Source organism: Coptis chinensis, chromosome 4 (genome assembly GCF_015680905.1).
Source record: "Coptis chinensis isolate HL-2020 chromosome 4, ASM1568090v1, whole genome shotgun sequence".
Taxonomy (NCBI): Eukaryota; Viridiplantae; Streptophyta; class Magnoliopsida; order Ranunculales; family Ranunculaceae; genus Coptis; species Coptis chinensis.
Genome location: NC_141459.1, coordinates 83,052,788 through 83,066,607, shown reverse-complemented (window position 1 = coordinate 83,066,607; position 13,820 = coordinate 83,052,788).

Here is a 13,820-nt window from a genome sequence, read left to right as displayed (position 1 = left end):
AAGAATCTCACTCACGATGAATCTGGGGGAGGGGAGTGAGCAAGGTAGTTGGTCCACCGGAATCTGGTAACTGATTACCTTAAATCCTCGTGGTTATATTTTTGTCATTTTCTGGAGGAGCGTGACTACTTTGGGCTCTAGTTGATTGATTTTAATTTATTTTTTTAGTCTAGGGCTTCAAGAATCAAGCAACGTCCGATTTATCTATATTAGGGAATGACATCCCAATGGTTGTTATGTGGCTCGGGTTTAGCCTTATGCTTGAATTGAAAATGCAGTGCGGAATTTAAGTTTCAAACAATCACGTAAGCATGCTTGAACACACAAGGTATCCTCTTACATGGGCTTCGAGGAAGTTTAGAATTTTACCTCTCAAGCCATGCTTACACGTTGCTTGAGGAGAAGGCGACGTTGGTTGGCGCGTGATCTGAGAATCAAGCCCAACCGTTCGAGCGTTCCCTGTTTTAGGTTACAAAAAAGGTGGTCCACTTAAAAAGCCCACAATCCGGGTTTTTAATAATTAAACAACTTTGCCTTCAAGGGCCCAAAACATAAAAGTAAACTAACACTAATACTAAGACTAATAGATTAACTAAATTAGATAGATTACCTAGATTAACTAGAGCTAAACGTAGTTAAAGTGTTGGTTACCATGTTGATTCAAAGTGCGCGAGGGTATGATTCACGACTCGCCTCGCACACTTGAATTTCCCAACGCAATGAAAACTCTAACTCTTGGTAAGTTTCAACTTCAACCAAGTGTTCCACTTACATCAATCTAAATAACTAATAAAAAAATCATTTTTTTTATTACAACAAAGTCCACTGATTTATACTACTCTATTACAAAATCCGAGTTTCACAGTACAACCACACACTGAAAATGAATGGACTATGAAAAAGCCAGACAATACTGTGCTGAGGTGGCTGGGCGGTCGCGCGCGCGGGTGCCCGACCGGTTCCGACCAAGTCCGTTCGTTTTCCAGCAAAAGCTTCAGGTTTTCTCCAACATGTGGATCTCAAACCTAGATTTGCAAAACAGTAGATCAGTAATGAAAAATAATTAAATATATCTACAAAAATTATAAAAACTATAAATGAAAGGGTGAGAGTGATGCTTCCTTCCTTAGATGCTCAACCAAACATCCTTGTTCCTTCAATCCATGACGGCGGCGCCATTTGAAGTAGATTGGTGATGAGTATTTCAAAGTTGTTGAGTGTGGTTCACCATAAATTGTTTAGAACTTGGATGAAAGGGAGTTTTAGAAGGATGGAAGGTAGACTTCTTTTGCTTAGGATTGTTTTTCTAACTCTAGTTGAAGAACATTAGAAAGGACTAGTTGATTGAAAGATTGATTGAAAGCACAAACATTGAAAGAAATATTTTGATTGAAATGAAGAACAAACTTGAAGTAATTAACTTGATTGAATGAATAACAAAAACTTGAATTAATGAAGAACAAAAAACTTGAATTAATGAAGAACAAAACCTTGAAGAAATAACAAGATTGAAAATGAAGAACAAAAAATAAATGACTTGAATGTAAAATGACTTGAAAATAAATCCTACGTGACACTAGAATAAGTCTAAGTGTATTCTTTCATCCTACTTTTGAGTTCTTATACCCTACTTTTACAAAAGACTGATTTGCCCTCTCCCATTGCATTTGAGACACCTCGCCAAGTTTGCTTTATGCTTTTCCTTTTTGTTTTTGATTTCTTCATGATCAAGATATGTTTTAGAGAAAGCCTTCTTTTGTGTCAAGGACATCTATCTCTGGTCTTCTGAGTTAAGGACTTGACTTTCAACTCTCTAGTTTGGAGTCCTTGACCTTTGACATTTGACTTTGATTTTTTTAACACTTTTTCATAACGGTTTCGAGTATTCATAATAAGCGTAAATATGGCTCCTTTTGGTGCTAAAATGTAGCTTTTATGATAAATGGTCTAAATTGCTCTGTAACCTGAAAAAGACAATAAAAGCTATAAGTTTTCTTTTCATTATGCGTAAAAAGGGCTGTAATGAAGTAATATAAGGGTAATAAAATACACATTTGGGAGCTGATCATACGGCAGTTCCAAATCCCTTAGTCTTCTCCAGCGGTTCGTTATGATGTCGTACTTCTCTACTATGTAGTATAAACTAAACTTCCTTTCATTTCCTTTATTCAGACTTCGTCTGGCATTGTGGAAGTTTCTTTCCTACGACAAAGGTAATATTATTAACCGAAGAGGATCTGTTGAAGTGTGGTATTCCATTGTGCTTGCCCTACTGAAAAACCTTGTTTTCGGATTTGGCAAAGTGTGGTATTCCATTGTGCTTGGCTTGCAAATGTAGAATCGCCAATGATGTGTGTTGGCGTGATGCAGAATGAGAAGTCCTTGCATTGAAGACACGCCGATTGTAAGTCCGAAGGCAATGAAGTCAAAACTTGTCGTTGGGAGCGGTGGTTGCTGCATGATATTGGATACAAAGGACGTATCCAATCGTCGATACGTATAGTATAGGACTAGATAACCATTCAACGTCATTGTTTTCTCGTGAAATTGTGTTATGAACTTACGATTGTATGTTATGTCTTCCCACTCTTTGCATACAAGAGAAGAAACGCCATGGATGATTGTGGGGCCGGGGAGTACGTAACAGTATCTCCCACCACATATCATGTGGGATATGTGTTGGAGAAATGGTGTTAGAATTTCCGCTAGTGTTTGCCATTACACAACAATCTGAGGAGAAATTTGGAGGGGAAGAATATAATGGGAAGAATGGCTTCAAGAGAGTTGGCTAAGCAATTTATAGTTTATTAGGAGCACACAAATATGGTGGAAGAAATTTCAAACGGTCTAATTAAAATGGTTCTCTGGGACAATGTATCTTACTATTATTAGACTTTTCAGTACTAACAGACTTTTGAGTTGATCTTCTTAAATATTGTATATGTTGACCAACAGTAAATTTTACTGATTAATGGATCCCTTTCATTAATGCGGATGACTAACAATCACAGAGGTGTTTCCAGATGATGAATGTTGTTATGGATATGTAAGCATGGCCAAAAATATCGTCCAATATATCAGTGATATATTTCATTTTTTAAGGGTTTGAAATGGATATATTGAGATAAATCGGAAAGATATATTGACACAATTCGGATCCGATATATATCGGATGTTTTGATATATCGATATATTCGATATATCCGATTTTGATCTTTGACTTTGTTGACTTTGACCGATTTTTGACTGAATTTTTATTATTTCTTCTGATATTTCTGATATATCACTATATATTGATGATATGTCCGATATTTCCCGATATATTTACACAATTTGTTTTGACCCAATCAACAAAAAGAGATATATCCACCAATATATCGACAGTTTTTATATATTTCATTTTTTGAAGGGTCCGAAATATCAAGCGATTTCGAAATATTAGGCCTTGTATGTAGGTGCATGTAATTTGTTTAATATTGGAGATCGTATATCATCTCTTTATATATCATTATATTGTCGTGCTAGTAAACCATTTACAAGATATATAACATAGTGAAAGAATTAAAAATAGGGTAATACAACACATTGCAGTTGATACATAAGTATTCAGTCTATCACAACACATTAATTTAGTCGAAATAAATAACAAACACATGAATTAGTAGGTAAATTGAGTTGCGACGAACTCGAACTCCATCAGGTGGTTTGAACTTGCATAATAAGTTGGATAACTGCATTTGAACATGAATATATCTGTTTAGCTAAGTAAAAAATGGTTTTATATATTTGAAATTTAAATCTAACCGCTTAATGAACAAATTTTTATTTTTTCTATTTCGATCTACGAAGGCTATCTATAATGGGAACGGTTATATGAACTCCATCTTATAGTGACTCCAAAGTTACTCCACTCTTAAAAGTGGACTTACAAGATGAATTGACGGCTAATTTTTTGCGGAGGTATACATCACATGATAGAGAACACCTCCACAAAAAATCAGCTCAATTGAATATGTTTAACTTTGTCAAAAGTTGTTATGAAATTAAAAAATTCTAAGCCGTTGGATAATTTCATAACATTCTAAACGATTTTTGACGAGGTTGTACATTTTCAAATGAACTGATTTTTTGTGAGGATGATCTTTATTGTGTGGAGAACATTTCCACCAAAAATTTGTTTCTAATTCATTGTATTTAGTGGTGGAGTAACTTTGGAGTCACTTTAAGTGAAGTTCATATAACCATCCCCATCTATAATGGCTTATATTTTAGTTATCTTGTCATAGAATGGACTTGTACATTTCATCTAACTCTTATTTCAAATTTGAATCTAACCGCTTACTATATGAACAGAAAAATATGAACAGAAAAATTGTTTTCTATACTGAATATCCTGTTATTGGTTTCTCGAACTGTAATATGATGCTGACACTTGGTTGATGGGGGACTTTGCGACAACTTTGTTTGTGATGTCTCCAGTTTTTTATTTTCTCGATTCAATTTCAAGTGAATTTCACTTGTCACCGAAAATTTGCTCGATTTTATTCATATTCCCCAACACTGTCAAACCATAAAAAGTACATCTTTTTTGAATTCTTTGTTTTTGTGTACGTTTCCTTTCTTGCTTTGGTCACATATGGGCTTGGTGTGTGGTATGAGGCAGAAGGGAAGAAGAATCTAATCATTTTCAAATCAGATCCCTTTTAAAATTGGTGACAAATTAATTCATGGGATTAATTCAATACTTATGGTTAACTTCAATGACATTTTTTCCATGTATTTAATTTGAAGTGCATGTGAATTCTAGAACATAGAAAATAGAGAAAATACAGCCCAAGAAAATATGTCAACACCATAGAATTCTAATAAAGTTTCAGCAGTGTTTAACATAAGATGACAAGAAGACCTCAGTCACTCAACTTTTAAGTTTACAGTCACAGAAAACTTCTTCTGCTTCACCACCATAGGACCTACACACTTCACATGTCAGCATTTTAAGCTCTTTTCCAGCTAGGTTTGGTAACATCTCCTTCAATTCCCTCACCCCTTTCCAGTCATCAGTTTGACAACATTCACATGCATCCATCTCACCATATAGTTGTTGCCATCCACAGCAGCGAGGGTTGGGGCATAACATATATCTATTAAGTTCACCACTTTGAAGAACTCCATAACGTGGAATCATAAAAACAATTGCAGTGTTCTTCGGGGCAGTGCACCCTAAGGCATGGGCAATCAATTGCTCTATGCCTCTTTGACTCACAGATCTGACATGGATTACCATGATCTTGAGTAAGTTGGGTTTCCATCGTAATTGAAGCTTCTCCATGATCCTGGGTAGCATTGATCGACCAAGCAACAACCATAGAAATAAGGGAAATAAGTGTTTCAAGTGTTCAAAGTTGTTCACAAGTGTTTGAAGTTGGTAAAGGTAAAACGTAAAGAATACGGATCCCTAAAGAATAAGCTTTATATAGTGTAGAGGGGGAGATAGGTCCAACAGGTCTTTTACTGCCACCGTTCGATGGAGCTTTAATGTTTATTTTATCATCTGGATTAAGACACGTGTACCCATTTGTACACATTCCCAACTTAAATGCCCCTATCCTACTTCTTCCGAAATATAATTTGACGCGGACACCTTGTCAATTGGTAACTGCCCACCACTTCATTAATAGTATGTCTTGTGTAGCAGAGCACCAACTTAATTTTTGGGGGGAAAGCAACCTAAGTATATACTAGCCATGCTACTCGACTTGTGGTCGGGCCTGCTATTTTTTTAAACTTACTATGTCTAGGCTGTTAATTTTCAGGCTAAAGTATTTTGGTTGATGTACTTAATGCAAAAGCACATTTGTACAATGAACACGTGATTTTCAAGTTGTGAATGGGCATAAGTTAAGTTCTTCCTTAGCTTCTATAGCTTCCGAGGAAACTTCATGTAAAGCTGACGCGAAACTCTTCATTACCTTCTTATTTTTCTCTTCTTCATTTCTAGATGATTCCAGCTCATTCAGGAGCTTGCTGAACACTTGAAGCTGCAAGTATTTCATTGTTCAAAGCTTGCACTATCTCCACTTTGACAATCTCAAGCTTAGTAGTCAGTGATTCAACCATTCTTGATTTCTCCAATGCCTCTTGTTTGTGTGAACCAAATGTTTTGTGTGGAACTGTTAACGGAATGTTTTGAACACAGTTTACAGTTTACACCTATGCATTGCGTCAAGGTCCAGTATATCTAGTATTTTTCACAGACCTGGCTGGATAGCTGATATGTGATAAAAAGATAAAATTCGTGGGCGATGTCCTAATGTCCTGCCTGTCAACAAATTTAAAACTACAACTCTTCAAAGAGGCGCACGTGAGCTTCTATTCGATGGGCTAAAACTCTTAGTGTTTCCTATATATATTTGTTACTGAAGTGAATAATATATTTGAAGAAGCACTCTACAGTACATGTCAACTTACCACAATTCTCTCATTCAGTGTATCTCTCTCCTCGAATGTTTTACCCAAAGTAATTTTTCCCAGTTCGCTACGCCATTGATCTCTGAGCGAGTTGAATAATAACAAATATCGGATTCTTAACAATCAACACCATAGGATGCCTTGTGTGTGGATCCACAACCTACAACAGAGACACCATTATTAGAAAATAGGAACTCTCAACATTAACAAATACACACACTTTCTATTTTTCCCCAAAGAACAAAAAAGAGCTAAGAACGTTATTATACCTTAACATAACGCACTCCATCAATCAAGATGCTGACATTATCCTTACTAATAGCAAATTGATTTGGAATAGGGATTGCCTCTTCCTTGAGTGAATGAACATATGTGATTCGGTCGACAGCAGGAATCAAGAGTCCTGACGTACTTCCTGAATCTTTCAATGACGAACGTCATTCTTTTCAAGGATGATTCGAATCCTCCAATTGGTTGGAGGTGTCAGCTCATATCTAAACACAATTTCCAACACCAAAAATCAAGACAATACTCTGCAACAATCTTTAACACTCTCCATAACGTCCTACTCTTATCTCTTCCTACCATATAAAATTTATATTCCAAAATGATAATATTAACTGCGTCAGTATTAAATTGACAGCTAAAAACACATCATAATTCAAGTCAACTCTTTTCATACACATTCAATCATAAAATAATAATCATGTGAATATACATCAAATGAGATTTTACTTTGGAAGTAATGTGAATTACCTTTTATGGAATTTGAGTTATAATTGGATTTAAGGTATTTGGTTAGGCATGTTGTTTAGCTGATTGTGATTCTTTGACTGTTGTGTTATAGTAGGAATTGAATTAGGGGAAATGCAAGTTAGTAATGTTTAGTAGTAGAGATCCAGTTTCTTGAAAAAATCCCCAGTTTTTTCAAGCTAGTTCCAGCTTCTTGAGCTCCTCTCCATTGCTCCGATCAGAAAGCAGGGACAAAAGGTGGTGTGTCTTCTTCATCACCGACTGAAGAGGAGACAAAGGGAAGCAGGACCAAGGAAGCATACCACAATCAGGCATTGGAACTGTGGAAGGCCCTCTGTCAAGTTCAGTCATAAGGCCAGGAATTGCATTGGGTTTGAAATTCGGGGGGAAGTGGTTCGTACCCAGATCTACCATGGGTTTGTACCACAGGTCCAGGACCAAATGGTAGAACCATTTCTAGAGTGACAAACAAGTACGACAAAAATCAAATTAGGATTGTTTGTGCTTGCCATGGGTTTCACATGTCGCCTGAAGAATTTATCCAGCACGCAAGTGCTGCCCATCAAAACCCAGAAAACAACACATCATTTTGGAATGGCAATCATGCAGACTCATCTCAGAGCTGATTATTGATTTCTCTTTGCAAGGAGACTGATCAATGGTGTACCGGCGAGCACTCTTATTGAAGTAGCAAAAACTCAAGCTTATTGAAATGGCAGTTAAGATAAGATTAGCGAGGTTGGGATGTAGGAATAGACAGTTTTACAGAATTTTGGCTGCTGATAGTACTTGTCGCAGAGATGGCAAACATCTTGAAGTCTTGGGTTACTATGATCCATTAATAGGTCAAGATGGCGGTAAGCGAATGGGGCCCAATTTTGATAGAGTAAAGTACTGGTTGTCAGTTGGTGCCCAGCCATCAAAACCTGTTCAACGCATTCTTTTCCAAGTTGGAGTTCTGCCTCCACTGCTAATGCTTGCAATGGAACACAAAAACGACCCCGTGAAATCCGTCCAATAGATCCTTTGAATGGAAAGTTTCTGGTTCCCAAAAAGCGTGCTGATAAAGATGAGATGTTGAATATATAACAGCCAAAAAACTAAAGTTCCTCCTCTCTTTCCTAAATCTTTGAATGTTCTAGTCATACTTGGATCACTGTGAAGAGCCTGATTTTGGATCGCATTGTAAACATTAGAGCTGAGCAACTTTTGGTGGAAATTGGGTGTTCTTCATGTCTGGGGTCTTGCCCTTTGTATCTGTATGGTAAAAGATTCTAGATTTCTTCTTCTTTGTGTGCCTCCTTTTCTTTATGGAGAATTGTGGATTTCATTTGAAGCTTTTGTTTTATAAGATGGATGTGGCTACTTTCTTTTTCAAAAAAAAAGTGTACCAGAGGGGTGAGGGGTTTTTTTTTCTTGTTTTGCTTTTGATTTTTTTTTGTTAGGTTTGAGGAAGAATTTTTCATATCATTCTATTTTTCAAAATAAAGGCGTATGTTTGGTTTTTGTTTTTCATAAGAACTAAAAAGACCGAATAGACTTTTATAAAATTACAAAGTAGACCAATTTCAGGGGTATTTAAGTAAAAAAGAAAGTAAATATTTTTAAAATATGGGTTCTTTTAAAAAAATTGCTGACATGGCTCCCTATGAGCATCATGGGAGAAAGGGATATTAATATAGGTAGGATTTGGGTACTGAAAGTATTTGGGAACTGGAATGTGCATTGAAAATATTAAGCTCAATTTCAACTGAAGTTCACTTCTCACCTCTGACATCTCACCGCCTCACCTCTGACGTCTCAGTTCTCATCCCAATTAAGACAAAATTCTCGACCCTTTCATTACTTCACCCAATTTAAGCAAGGGTTTTAACAATCTATCTGTTGTCTCCATCACTTTGCTAGATTTTTTTCAAGATCCCCACTACAATGCCAAACTCTAATAGGTGCATTTTTTATATACGGAAAATTTCTTGGTTGAGAATGATTCACAATGTTGAGTTCAACTATTGCACAGTGAAAATTTCACGAATTTTATGATTAAAAAAAAATTGGTTGCATTTTCCCGTGTTTGATACTTCAGTTAGCGATATTGTGATAAATGTGTTTGATAATGTAACCAGCTGATGAGGAATTCTTTTGTTCTGATGTATGTTTTAGCATTAATGGTAGAATTAATCGTCTGTGGTCTCTAGGATGAATCAAAGTTGTTTCTTGTCTACTTATTAGTTATGTTGTATTAATTTGGTTCCAAAATGTCTTGATGTGTGCAGTAGATCTAAGAGGAAGGGGATGAAAGCTTAACCTCCAGCAAAACTAGAAGTAAGGATTACTTCCCGCTGCTGTCTAAAAACGCTTCGAGAGAAGCTGATTGATTTATTTGATACTGATGAAAGAGAAAAATTTTCAGACTTCTCTGTTTGGGTTTCTTCTGAAGGTTGATGGGACTGTAGACCCTAGGGGATCCTAAAAAAACATCCTACAATCATTTCAGCCACCCCAAACTGGTTTCAGAGTTGCTAAAAATAAGAATCGCTCTAGAGACTTTCAGAGTTGGTGGTAAGTACATCTCATTCAAGTCGTCGGATATGGCACTGCTAACCGGGTTTTCCACCCAACGCTCACCAAGCTGGTATTATGAAATGAACGAGAACGAGCTGAGTGATTTTTGGATGAGGTATTTTCCTTTAACGGATGCTCGTGCTTCACTACGTGGTCAAATGTAAAGAGATTTTGAAGGCTAGGGAGACAACCAAGGATAATGCCTTAACTTATCCAAACAAGGTTGATGATATCCACCACCTTAACAAGCTTTTTTGTCTTGGTGCTTTCCTGATCCCTACTGGGTCGTAAGGGGTCAGTGTCAAGTGGGTTGATATTGTTGCTGATTTGGAGAAGTTTAATTCTTTTCCCTGAGGTTATCTTGCCTACGAACTGGTATATGACCAAGTTGAGTTGTTGTATGAGAAGATGAATGCCCACTTTGCAGTGTTTCCACGGTTGTGTCCTAGCATTCAACCTCTTGGTATTCCTCCACGTTCCTTCAATGGGGGCAAAATGGTTGGATCCACTCGACTTCCCGTGGTTTCAAGGGTGGGTGAAAATTCCTAGATACACTTGTCGGGCCATTGGGTGGGAATGAAAGTTGACTAAGAGGTGAAAACTGGCTGTTGTGGATCGCCTACAAATTCCGGAGGACATTAGGAATAAGGAAGTGGTCAGATCTGCTTTGGAGGTTTGTATCTGTTTACCTAAACATTCACAGTGTTCTACTTTGTTTTCTGTCCTTCAAGAGCAACTAGTTTTTCTGATTTTCATGTTTGTTTTATCACAACAAGAGTTGCTCGATATGTCTAAGGATTACGATCTCCTAGTGGAAAGAAAAGCAGTGGCCCAGGAGACTCTATTGGTATAACTATCATGGGTTCTTATATTCTACTATTTTTTAAATACAAATTAGACATTATGGTTTACTATTTTCACATCTAAGTTGTTTCGTTTTAGGTGATCATGAAGACTGCAGAGGAGATCCTCGCTTGTGCTCCCGGCCCAAGAAAAAGGGATGTCAGAAGAGAACTGACTCTGGAAGAAGATACCGAGGAGGAAGAAGATAATTGATAAGCACCCAAAACTGCAATATAAAACCCGGTAAAGACATAGCATTTTGGTTAATTATGTGTTTAATACTTATGAATTAATTGTATTTTCATACTTTTACAGGTTTGAGCAATTAACGTGAAAATGAGGATAAAAGCCAGTATTTAAGCACGGAATAGTGTGTCTACATGAAGCATTCTGATTTATCCCACGTGAAGCCAATTGAAGCCCAACTAAAGCCAAGGAATCAAACAGGACCGTTCCAAGTTAGAACAGGATCAAAATGCCGAAAAAACATCAAATTTCCGAAGCCTGTATCTGCTAGACCTGTACTCCAATGGCAGAAAATGAACCATGAGAACGATCAGCGTGACGAGCTCTACACATAGGCGAGACTTTGTAAAAAGTCAATTTTTGGACCCACCACTGGTCGAAACATGAGGGACTCACTGCGCAGACCCACAAAAATGGATGACCAAGCTCACATGTCTTCAACACACATAAATTTGCATGAACGACTTTTGTGCATAACTTTGACACAAAGTCTTATTTGGTGGGCAAGAATAATTAGGTGCATAAAGTCTTCATTAGGTGGAAATTAAGTAATCAAATAATAAAAAGTCTTTAGTGGTAATTAAATATGCAGTTGGGTGTTGAATTTCACGTGAGGAAAAGGAAAATTGTGCACTCTCATTTGCTATAAAAAGGAGGTTTGATGGGCAAGACACAACTTTTGCTCCATAGTGTAGTTTTTAGTCGGAGTTTAAAAGTTTTCATATAAGGTTTAAGTTTTGTAATTTGGTTAATGAGTAGTTGTGAACACAAACTTTTTTTTATGTCTTATTATATGTTCCAATATTGTATTTATATCTAAATTAGAACTTATTGTCTTTTTGCTATTTCCATTTACAACCATTAGATTTATTGATTAGATTAACATTTTAGTAACTTACAAATTAAGTCACTTTGGAAAATAGTTTTAAAATATTTGTAAAATCCTACTCACAAAATCTCCTCTTAGAGAAATCTTCACTTTGTTGTTAACTTGAGTTCTAGCCTTTAGGTTTGGAACGAAACCCTCGCTCCAATTATATTTCAACGTGCACGTGAGTGAGGTCTTTGAAAAATGTACTTGAGGGTGTATTGAGATTCAATTCTTAAAACGTACAAAAGTGCTTCTATCAATTGTCGTCGCTGCCACCCTAAGGAATCAAGGAACGCCACACCACAACTGGAATAACTCAAAGGGGAATCCCCCCTCCCTCAACCTTCCACCCTTTTTCAATTTTTTCTTTTCCATTTTCGTTTTGTGTTGGTTTTCTAGGAAATAACTATCTTGCATATATATTTAGAAATTTCATAAAATTCTGAAATTTTACAGAGACAATCTATAATGTATCAGTGATTTACAGGAATATTTTCTTATTTTTCTTAGTTCTTTTACCAGTTAACTAACACCATCTTTTTCCTGTTCACCGTTTCAGTTTTCAGGACGCAAGCTTCTGAGCAACCAGTCGAGCAGAGCAATTTAGCAATCTTCAAATCAGTTAATATTTTTACTGGAAGATTATTGATGTGTCAGGAGTTCCCCATTCAAATTTTGTGATTGTTGGACCTGGTTTGACCACCTAACCACTTGATTTTTCCAGCATGTCACAACAGTTTTTCAATAACCCAAGTTTCTAGAACAATAACTGATAAACAGTAATAACCCGTAAAAACTAAACTAGATTACTCTAACTTCATTCTTACGGTATCAATTATTTATTTCCTACTCTCACATATATATTCATGCAATATATAGAGTACGGAATCGTTCCATTCTCAATCTATCAAGACTAAATAGAATTCAACTAATCAAACACAAAGAACAATGGTGAGAGTAATGTGTGATGTGAAATTTCTATTCTACGATTATACTATGGACTCAAGTAACTCTAAATTAACTAAACTAATAAAAATATAGATGAATCAAATATGGAGAAAGCTAGAAAGAGATCGAAATCCACTTTTTAAGTTCTTAACATGCTAGCATAGATTCACATTGCTCTAAATATGTTACTTCCTTTAATTCCTGCACATTACCTTATTCATGCCTTAGATTAGAATTGTTGATTTCTATTTCCTCACTCTCGTCCTCTAAAACAATATAAGTTTCCTCAATGGCATCATGGTCATCCGAAACAAGTCCTACAGAGTCGTCTTCAAGAATTTCCTCATCCAGGTTGTGTGTGGAGTTAATATAATGGTTAATGGGAGGTTCATGGGAAGGTAATGGTTCATTTTGTGTGTCGATCTCTGGCAAGGTTGAAAGTTCTGTGTTAGGTGAGGGGATCATGGAAATCATTTTGGCTAGATTCTGAAGCATAGTTTGGTTTTCTGCATTTTGTTCTCTAAACGTTTTTCCATTGTTGGCTATTTGTTGGGAAATTTGGTCTGGGAAGGGTGGCGAGCTAGATGGGTGGGTGATTTCTGGCATGGTGGAAAGGTCTGGCGTAGGTGAGGTTGGCATTAATCTTATCCGTTCTAGGTTCTGAAGTATTATTTTGTTTTGGGCCATTATTTTATCAAATGTTGTTAGCTGAGGGGAAGCTTGGTGGTGTGGTTCTGGTTGGTATGGTGTTTGATAGTCATAGTTATTGGCGTTTGAGTAACTCTGTTTGATTTCGTACTGTGCTGGGTTAGGTTGACTCCATGTATAATTTGGATGACTAGAAAACTCTTGATTGTATTGGTTACTATGAAAATTTGAAAATTGAGGCTCATAATTATTATTATATTCTATAGTAGGTCTAAACTCTTGGTATGATAGGCAATGAGAAGCTCAATGGTAAGGACTACCGCAGCATGAACATGGTGAAGGGTTTACATAATAATCACATGATTGTTCGTCTACATATTGATATGCCATATTGGTTTAAAAAAATATATTTTAAGACAATTAATATGCAAACGAAACTCTAACTATAAATTTCTAGATAGGCATGTGCGTTGACGTTTAC